This window comes from Mesoplodon bidens (assembly GCF_964165515.1).
Source record: "Mesoplodon bidens genome assembly, contig: HAP1_SCAFFOLD_49, whole genome shotgun sequence".
NCBI classification, from domain to species: Eukaryota; Metazoa; Chordata; class Mammalia; order Artiodactyla; family Ziphiidae; genus Mesoplodon; species Mesoplodon bidens.
Window position 1 is genome coordinate 3507 of NW_027671810.1, and position 10691 is coordinate 14197.

At 38.9% G+C, this 10691-nt stretch overlaps 1 pseudogene across 1 annotated transcript; it reads right to left on the bottom strand.

Moving 5' to 3' along the window:
* Positions 1-5133: 5133 nt before the first annotated feature.
* Positions 5134-6065, bottom strand: LOC308611000 (inorganic pyrophosphatase 2, mitochondrial-like; annotated as a pseudogene). The gene has a single exon. The product of its transcript is annotated as an inorganic pyrophosphatase 2, mitochondrial-like (transcript).
* Between the last annotated feature and the right edge of the window lie 4626 nt (positions 6066-10691).

Below are 10691 nucleotides of genomic sequence, written 5' to 3' on the forward strand. Positions count from 1 at the left end.
CGCTCCTGTGGGAGGGTCTCTGCAATATAATTATTCTCCAGTTTGTGGGTCACTCACCCAGGGAGGGGTATGGGATTTGATTATATCACGAGTCCACCCCTCCTACTGGTCTCGCTGTGGTTCCTTCTTTATGTCTCTAGCTGTAGCAGATCTTTTCTGGTAGGCTCCAATCTTTTTTTATCTATGGTTATTCTGCAGATAGTTATGATTTTGGTGTGCTTGTGAGAGGAGGTGAGCTCAGGGTCTTTTTACTCTGCCATCTTGGCTGCTCTTCCACAAAATTTTGTGGGCTCACCTTTATGATCAGAAAGGGTTGATTTCCCCCCGTGATAACATGAAGTGGGAATATCATTCTCAAATATCAGATGAATTGGATGGAAAAGTATGGTTGACAGGGAAACACTAGCGTTCTCATTGTCTGCTATACTCCCCAAATAGACTGTAAACTCATGGTCAGGAGTATTTTTTTTTTTTTTTTTTTTTTTTTTTCTTTTTGCGGTATGCGGGCCTCTCACTGTTGTGGCCTCTCCCGTTGCGGAGCACAGGCTCCGGATGCGCAGGCCCAGCGGCCATGGCTCACGGGCCCAGCCGCTCCGCGGCATATGGGATCCTCCCAGACCGGGGCACGAACCCGTATCCCCTGCATCGGCAGGCGGACTCTCAACCACTGCGCCACCAGGGAGGCCCAGGAGTATTTTTTAAAATTATTTTTACTTATGTAAGTAATGCATTATTAAATTATCTGAGTTAAAAAATTAAAACAGTCTCCATAAGTCTAAAGACTCCCACTGATCAGCCTTTCCTAGAAGGTAAACACTCAATTACTATTATCAGTTTGATATGCTATGCATTGACCTAGAATATGTATAGTTATAAAAATGTATCACATTGTATATGTTGCTCTACAGCATGGTTCTTTTATTCACCAGGTGTCTTGTCAGTTTACCTGTAAAGCTTATGTAGATGTACCTCAGTCCTTTGAACTGCAGCATAATAGTTCTTTAAATGGGTAATCATCTTTTTTTTTTGGGTCGCTGCACATTTGTTTCCTATTTTTTATTATTATAAACAGTGCTGCCATGAACCACTTTCTATATGCCTCACTGTGCATATTTGCAAGTGCTTCTCTAGAGTGTATACCTAGAAATGGAATTTCTGGGTCAGGCTGTTCATATATATATATATATATATATATATATATATATATATATATGTATGTGTGTATATATATATATATATATTTTTTTTTTTTTTTTTTTTTTTTTGCGGTTCGCGGGCCTCTCACTGTTGTGGCCTCTCCCGTTGCAGGGCACAGGCTCCGGACGCGCAGGCTCAGCGGCCATAGCTCATGGGCCTAGCTGCTCCGCGGCATGTGGGATCTTCCCGGACCAGGGCACGAACCCGTGTCCCCTGCATCGGCAGGTGGACTCTCAACCACTGCGCCACCACGGAAGCCCTGTTCGTATTTTTAAAAACATGTATGTATTTATTTAAAACATTTAATGAATAAACTTTTTGAATAGGAAGTAAATGCACATGGTGAAAAATCATTGAAAAGTTGTGATATGAGAAGTAATCTCTTTTATTCTGGAACAATTCTTTATTGATGCTTGACTTTTATAAATGTTAAATACTACAAGCCAGTTATTTTGTAGTATGTCTTCAATTTGGGTTTGTCTGGTGTTTCCTCATGTTAGTTTTAGGTTATATGTCTTTGGTAGGAATAGCACACAAGCGAGGCTGGTTTCTTATTTTATCCTATCAGGTGATGCATGATTTTCATTAATCTCGTTACTGATGATGTTCAATTTAATCATTTGGTCAAGGTGTTGTCTGTCTGCCAGACTTTTATACTATAAAGCTTTCCTTTTTTTTGAGTAGAGGTATTTTGAGACTCTGTATATATCTTTCTATTCATCACACTTTTCATTCATTCATTCATTCATTTATATTCACACGGGCTCATGGTTTTCTATTTTATTTGGTTAATTATAGTCTGTAATCAATATTTATTTATTTATTTTTCTTTTTTCTTTGGCCGTGCTGAGGGACTTGTGGGATTTTAGCTCCCCAAGCAGGGATCAAACCTGGGCTCCCTTCAGTGGAAGCACAGAGTCCTAACCACTGGACCACCAGGGAATTCCCATGTAATCAATATTTATTTTGGTGTTTATGTTGTCTCAGGTTTGGACAGTGGGAGCCCCTTCAAACTGGCTTCTGGATCCTTTTGACATATCTCTATCATTCTTTGAACATTTTCTTACTTTATCATACAACATGTGTCAGGAGCATCTTGTATTTTCTGGCATCCAGTCCTAGAATCAGCCATTTCTCCAGAATGCCCTGGTTTAATTTGCTGGAGTATGGTATCTAGAAGCCATTATGTTGGTTCTAACTGTGGTAAGTATGTTCATTGCTATTGGGGTGTTACTGTTCCATGTCTTCTCAGTGGACACACATATACATATCTGTGTGTGTGTGTGTGTGTGTGTACACACATATATACATATATATGTGTGTGTGTGTTTATATAACGTGTAATACATATTATAATGTACATATAATATGCATCTATATATTTTTTGTGTCTGTATATATTGAAAGCTGTGAGTTCACACTAATACCTCCAATTCCAGTTAAATATCCAACACTGCAGTATTCATTGTAATTTTCTTCCTCTCCATATCTGTAACTTCCTTTTCCAGTAGTGAGAAGTCTGTCTCCCACTCTTCCTAAAAGAGGAAGCACTTGTGATGTTTGGTAGACCAATATTAATTCTTCCTCTCTCAACTTGGGGTCTACATGGGACAGTAATTATGCAACGTGAAAACATGGATAATAGAGTTTTGTTTGATAGTTTAATCTGCATTTGATAATTTAATCTTTGAAAATATTAAATAGAGTAGAATCTCTAATTTTACATTTATAGGTATTTATACTATGTTATCACTGCCAAGAGAAGCAAAATCTTAGTTTGATATCTCAGGAGATGATCATACTGTCATACTGCAAATGAGGGAAATGACTTATATGATATGTAATTGTCTTTATAAAAAACTTCCTGACTTTATATCTTTAGTGGAAATAAAAACAACTGGTTCCAAGTTGCAGCTATGAGGAAATCTCTGAGTTTATTTAAAGCATTTATTTAAAAATGTTTCTGGGCTTCCCTGGTGGCGCAGTCGTTGAGAGTCCGCCTGCCGATGCAGGGGACGCGGGTTCGTGCTCCGGTCTGGGAAGATCCCACGTGCCGCGGAGCTGCTGGGCCCATGAGCCATGGCCGCTGAGCCTGCGCGTCCGGAGCCTGTGTTCTGCAACGGGAGAGGCCACAACAGTGAGAGGCCCGTGTACCGCAAAAAAAAAAAAAAAAAGTGTTTCTTTTTAGTTGGAAAACCTTTTGATAATTTTCTAACCTGCCAGCTACCATTTTATTTTCTAAAATTTATGGTTATCATTAGAATCAGGTATAAAATGTTATACTTTTTCACATTTACATGTTTTAAAATTAAGGAATCTTTAATTAAGGGTGATATTTGATTCATTAATGGTAATGTATTTCTTCTAATAATTATAAGTATCTTAAATGTGGTATCAGCTATTCTTTTTCAGATCTTTGGCCTGGGATCACTTTTCCACCCACACAGTTCCCTTTTCATGTCTTTAAGTACTGCTGACTAGGCTGGGCTTCTCTAATCTCCAGTTTTTGAGATTGATTTTAGCTGTTAAATAGGAAGCTTAAACTCAACATGAACAAAACAAAACCCTTGTTTTTGTTTTCCTTTCGGTTTTATTGAGATATAAATGACATACAGTGCTGTTTAAGGTGTACAGCATAATGATTTGACTTACATACATCATGAAATCATTACCACAATAAGTTTAGTGAACATCCATCATCACATATAGATTCAAAATAAAAAGAAAAAGTATTTTTTCCTTGTGATGAGAACTCTTAAGATTTACTTTCCTAACAATTTTCATACATACAGCAGTCTTAATTATATTAATCATGTTGTATATTACATCCCTAATACTTACTTATTTTATAACTGGAAGTTTGTATCTTTTGACCACTTTTATTCAATTCTGCCTCCTTCCACCTCCACCTTGGGTAACCACAAAATCTGATCTCCTTTTCTGAGTTTGTTTGTTTTTGAAGTATAATTGACCTGCAACACTATGTTAGTTTCACATAGTAAAACATAGTGTTTCAGTATTTCTGTGTGTTACAAAATGATCACCACTATACTAGTTACTGTCACCCAACAAAGATATTACATTATTATTGACTATATTCTCTACACTGTACACTTCATCCCCATGACTCATTTATTTTTGTAATCGGAATTTTGTACCTCTTAATCTCCCTCACCTATTTTGCTGATCCCCCACCCTCCTTCCCTCTGACAAGCTATTCTCTGTATCTATGACTCTGTTTCTGTTTTGTTATGTTTGTTCATTTGTTGTTTTTTTAGAATCCACACATAATAGAAATCATACATTATATCTTTTTGTCTTTCTCTGTGACTTATTTCACTTTGCACAATACACTCTGGGTCCATCCATGTTGTTGCAAGTGGCAGAATTTCATTCTTTTTTATGTCTGAGTAATATTCCATTGTATATATATATATATATATATATATATATACACATATATATATATATATATATATATATATATATATATATGTACACCACATTTTTAGTCATTCATCTGTTGATGGGCACTTGGGTATTATAAATAGGGCTGCTGTGAACATTGGGGTGCATGTATCTTTTCAAATTAGTGCTTTCATTTTTTTCCAGATATATACCCAGGAGTGAGATTTCTGGATCATGTGGTAGTTCTGTTTCTAGTTTTTTGAGGAACCTCCATACTGTTTTCTATAGTGGCCTCACCAATTTACATTCCCACCAACAGTGCATGAGGGTTCCTTTTTCTTTCTTTTTTTCACATCCTTGCAAACACTTGTCATTTGTTGTCTTTTTTTTTTCAAAAATTTCAATTTTTTTTACACATTGCATATCAAAAAGTTTGAAAAAAAAAGTTTCAACAGGAAGTTAGCAAATTCTCATAGATCTGCCTGTTTCTAGCACTTGGGGGAGATGGGATTCTTGTAGTTCTTAGAGACTGGAATCCTGATGGCAGAACTTCAAATGTTCTCATCACTTGCCAAGGAAGTGCCATACTTGATCTTCTTCATTACTTCCTTTATTCAGTGAAAATGACACTGATTCAACTAATGATCTAGCTTCCTCTTGAGAACAATGGAAAGGGCTATCACATACCTGCACATTTGTCCAATTTATAGCCCCTCCATCACACTTCTCCATAAGCAATGCTTTGCAACATTCATGAGTAGATTTAATAACTTTAAGAGCAAAAGCCTTGTTCTTGAATTCTCCATTAAAAGCTAACTGGTTTTCCAGTTTTCCCTCTGGTATCTTATAAAATCTAAACCAATTAAGCGTAGCTTCTAAGTAACCAGGTTTGTACTTCTTAACATCTTCAATATCATGAAACTTTGAGGCTTCAAGATCATTCACATTGATAGCAATTAATTTCCAGTCTGTTTCACCCTGATCAATAAGAGCCAGAATCCCAGGGATCTTCACATGAACAACATCTCCACAAGAAAGAACCTTTGAGCGTATCTCACAAACATCAATAGGATTATTATCTCCACAGCAGTCTGTGCTCTTATCTTTTCGATGGGGATCTTCCCAAGTCTGAGGGAGGGCACCATAATTCCATATATAACCCTTGTGAGGAAAGATAATTGCCACATAGGGAAGCTTGCCATCCTTTACATCTTGTTTAATGGGATTCAATGACTCCTCTGTGGCAATCTCCATTTTAGCATTTGTCCACGGAGGTACTTCTACAACCATATTAAACAAATTCTCATATTCATCATTTCGTGCTCTCTTTGTAGGAATGCCATTTTCCTCTTCAGAGGAATATCATGAAAGGGGAAATGTAGTGACCAGCTACATTCTTGAAAAAGAGGTGGTAACCAGGAGTGGGGCTGGCTGTGCTCCTCTGTGTGGTACAGGGCCATGGTGCAACACGGCCAGGACCCTGAGCTCGCTCCCTGTGGCAGGTGGGCGGCAGTGGTGGTGGCAGGGGGGGCGCCAACGCTCCAGGCCCAGCTGGTCTGTTGTCTGTTTGATAATAACTATTCTTACATGTGTGAGGTGAGATCTCATCGTGGTTTTGATTTGTATTTCCCTGATGATTAGTGATGTTAAGCATCTTTTCGTGTGCCTGCTGGCCATTTTCTTTGGAAAAATATCAGTTCAGTTCCTCTGCCCATTTTTTAATTGGATTGTTTGTTTTTTTGACATTAAGTTATATGACTTCTTTGTGTACTTTGATATTAACTCCTTATTGGATACATTGTTTGCAGATTTCTTCTCCCATTCTACCGGTGGCCTTTTTGTTTTGTTGGTAGTTTTCTTTGCTGTACTTTTTAGTTTGATGCAGTCCCATTTGTTTATTTGCTTTTGTTTCCTTTGCTTGTTTGTTTTTTAAGTCAAACCTTACCTTCTCACATTTCCCCCTATTTCTATAAGTAGCAACATCCTTCTTTGAGTTTCTGAGGTCAAAAATTTTTCAGTGGGCTTCCCTGGTGGTGCAGTGGTTGGGAGTCCACCTGCCAATGCAGGGGACCGCGGGTTCGTGCCCCGGTCCAGGAGGATCCCACATGCCGCGGAGTGGCTGGGCCCGTGAGCCATGGTCGCTGAGCCTGCGTGTCCAGAGCCTGTGCTCCCCAGCGGGAGAGGCCACAACAGTGAGAGGCCTGTGTGTCGCAAAAAAAAAAAAAAAAAAAAAAAATTTGCAGTTAGCTTTGACTTTTTTCTCACTCTCATACCTATAATTGTTCCATCATTAAATCTTTTATAGTATATTCAGATCTGTCTAATGCTCTCTACCTGCTTCCTACTCAGTCTTAGTGATTCAAGCTACCATCATCTCTTGCCTAAATTCTTCTGGTAGCCTCCGAATTGTCTTCCTGCTTCCATGTTTGCCTTACCATCTGTTCTCCACCTTGAAGCCAGACGGATATTTTAAAAACATACATTATATCATTTTACTTCTCTGCTCAAAACTTCCAGGAGCTTCTCTCTTTAACTCAGAAAAAAGCCCAATGGCCTCTGCATACCTTACATTCAATCTAAGTTTTTTCTGCTTCTTTGGCCTCATCTCCAGCATTCTTTCTTTTTCTTGTTCTACTCTAGCCGTACTACTGGCCTTCTTGCTGTTCTTTGAACATACTAAACATTTGCCTACCTCAAGGCCTTTGCAGTTATTATTCTCTCAGGCCGGAATGCTCTTTAATCTGATATTTTCTTGGCTTAAATCCTTCGGTTTTTTTCAGGTCTCTTGCTCAAATATCACCTTATCAGAAAAAGCTTTCCTGACTGCCCTAAGTAAAATTAACCTACCTCTCATGCTCCTTATCCCCCTTTCCTGTTTAATATTTTTCCATAGCACTTGTCACCATCTAACATATTTTTTATATAATTAACATTGTACTTTACATACCATCTATCTGAATAAATTATATATATTTAGTATAATGTATGTTGACTTATAGCCCCCACTAGACTCTAAAGTCCATGGAATCAGGGACTTTGATTTTTTTTATTATGTGTCCTCAGTGTTTGTAACAGTTTTTAAAATGTAGTTGGTGTTCCATTAATATTCGTGGGGTAAGTAAATAAATAAATTTACCTTATTAGAGAAAGAATTTACTTTGTTCAGATTCTAATAGTACCAGTCAAGTTAAGACATTTCCTGATGCTTTCTTCTCTCTTTGCCTAGTTCCATCCCTGATGGAAACAGAAGCAATTTTGTGTGCGGAGATGGGAGTTGGATGGGTTAAAGAATTCAAGGGAGGAACTAGAGAAAAAGAAGACCATACCCTTCTCCTCCACTTTAAGTGTCCCAGGTTGAAACTACTACCAGATGGCAGAGGGAAGAAGTTTTAACTTTAAATCAAGTTGGTGTTTTGATTAATAAACTGGACTAGACATTATTATTACTGAGCTAGATTATTCTTGGCACTAAACGTAACTTAAAAGAAGAGTGTCTAAGAAAATTATGGGACCTTTCCTTACCCAACATTTTCTTCAAAGGACAAGAGAAAAAAATGAATCTGCAGATTGGTTATAAAGGACCTAGTATAAAGGGAATGAATGAAGTTGTTGTTTGTTTGTTTTTTTTTGTTTGTTTGCATTCTATGGAGTTCTGCTTAATCAACATAATGGTTACCCTTGTATTGTGCTCTTTATCACAATGGTTAGTAATCTGTTGTTTACGTGTCTGTCTCCCTTACTAGACTATGAGTATAAGAAGAGAGGGCCAGTGTTTTATTAAGCCTGTTTATCCAAGACCCACCATGGTGCCTGAAACATAGCAACCATTTAGTGTTTGTTGAATAGCACCCTCCTCCCCCAGCCTCTCTTCTCACCTCAATTCAAGAGTTACCTGCATACCAAAATACGTTGAGTATCAAAAATGCAATATTTGGTGATATAAAAGAGGCTGATTGCTTAGATATTTAGAGATTATACTGTATTCCAAGGTTTAGATCTGCTTACCACAATGAAAATTTAATATCACTCCATTCTATGCTCTAAGGGAAAACCCTTTACTTCTGATGTATCACAGGGTTGCCTTTATTCTTCCTTTCTTGCTCAAGCTCTCAGCCACTTAATCTGTCTCCCCCGGCAGGGTATGAATGTGGCTTTTATGGAATCCAGTGTTTAGAATAAAAGCTGAAAATAATCCTCTTCTCTCCACATCTGGTATTGCTGTGATGCCTTTTAAAGGCAGAGCTTGAACCCTTATTATTTAAAAGTTTGAAAGTCAACATCTTCTGTATGCTTGCGGCAAATGCAAAAAAAATTGACGACTTTTTGAAAGACTGTGGAGAGAGCCTGTGTTTTAGTATAAAAACTACAGCATCATTGTCACTATGATCCAGAGGCGAAAAGTTATAAAACATTTCGGCTCAAAGAGATGCCACATGAGTTTAATAATTTTCATGTGGATAATCATTTTCCAAACAAACTGTAGCCATGACTTAATCCCTCCTAGAAAGACAGGAGTGTATCTTCAAACAAACTGCCTAAGCTGTTTGTTCACAGTTTGCTTTTTGATTCAGCAAGACGGATTATGAGGGGTAACACCCAGAGCTGTGACAGCTTTGGCTAAATCCCACCTGGCGTTCAGTTCGTTCTTTTCTCCTTGAAAAAGCTCCCCAAGTTCATAATTCTACAAAAGGCTCAATCAAAATCATTGGAGGAGTGCCTTGGCTTAAGGATGGTGGTAGTGGCGGGGTTGGGGGGTGGTGTTGGGGGAGGGGTTTAATATGCCAAGTAAAAGATCCATTGTTATTGAAAAATTCTTCATTTGTTTTATTTACATAGTGAAAGCAACCCAAGTATGAATCCAATTTGAAAAATGCAGTACTTTGGCTGACTGTGAAGTAAAGGAAAAACATTTAAGTCCTATCCCACTGCTTTTAGTGAGTCTTTCCTGGTCAGTGACAGCCCAGTGACCCTTCTTGGGGCACAGTGCGGCTGCCTTTTTCCTGACCTCTAGACGTTGTTTCTTCCATGGCACTCATCCACAATCATATTATATATATAATACACATGTGAAACCTCCTCCATCATATTTATTAGCCTATCTCCTTTCTACTATGGTTACTATCACCTTTATTCCCCTCAGCCTGGCTAAAAGTGTCAATAGGGAAGGAAAGAAAAATTTGGTAGTCTTTCATTGCATATGAGAGTTCCTGACAGAGGAGTTGCAAAATACAGGACTAAATGGCTACTAAGTATTTCTTTTTTCAGTTGTAGGATGCCGTGTTAGGTATCTCACAGTTCTTTAGTTCCTTGGTTAGAATAGGCAAGTTAGTGTTAATTGTTTATGGTCAGCAGCTGTCCACTTTGGGATATCAACATATTGGTCAGTCTTCATTACTCATGAAGTGGGTAGCAGATCATTTGCCATTAATAATTAAAATGCTGACATTTAAGAATAAATTACTTTGGGCTTCCCTGGTGGCGCAGTGGTTGAGAGTCTGCCTGCCGATGCGGGGGACGCGGGTTCGTGCCCCGGTCCGGGAGGATCCCACATGCCACGGAGCGGCTGGGCCCGTGGGCCATGGCCGCTGAGCCTGCGCGTCCGGAGCCTGTACTCCGCAACAGGAGAGACCACGACAGTGAGAGGCCCGCATATCGCAAAAAAAAAAAAAAAAAAAAAAAAAAGAATAAATTACTTTAAAAATGGAGCTAGGGGCTTCCCTGGTGGCACAGTGGTTGAGAGTGTGCCTGCTAATGCAGGGGACACGGGTTCGAGCCCTGGTCTGGGAGGATCCCACATGCCACGGAGCAACTAGGCCAGTGAGCCACAACTACTGAGCATGCGCGTCTGGAGCCTGTGTTCCGCAACAAGAGAGGCCGCGATAGTGAGAGGCCCGTGCACCGCGATGAAGAGTGGCCCCCGCTTGCCACAACTAGAGGAAGCCCTCGCACAGAAACGAAGACCCAACACAGCAAAAATAAATAAATAAATTAATAAACTCCCACCCCCAACATCTTCTTAAAAATAAAAGGGGGAGCTAAATCAAAACCATCCGTATTTACAGTAAAATCAGTTTATCTTTACTTGC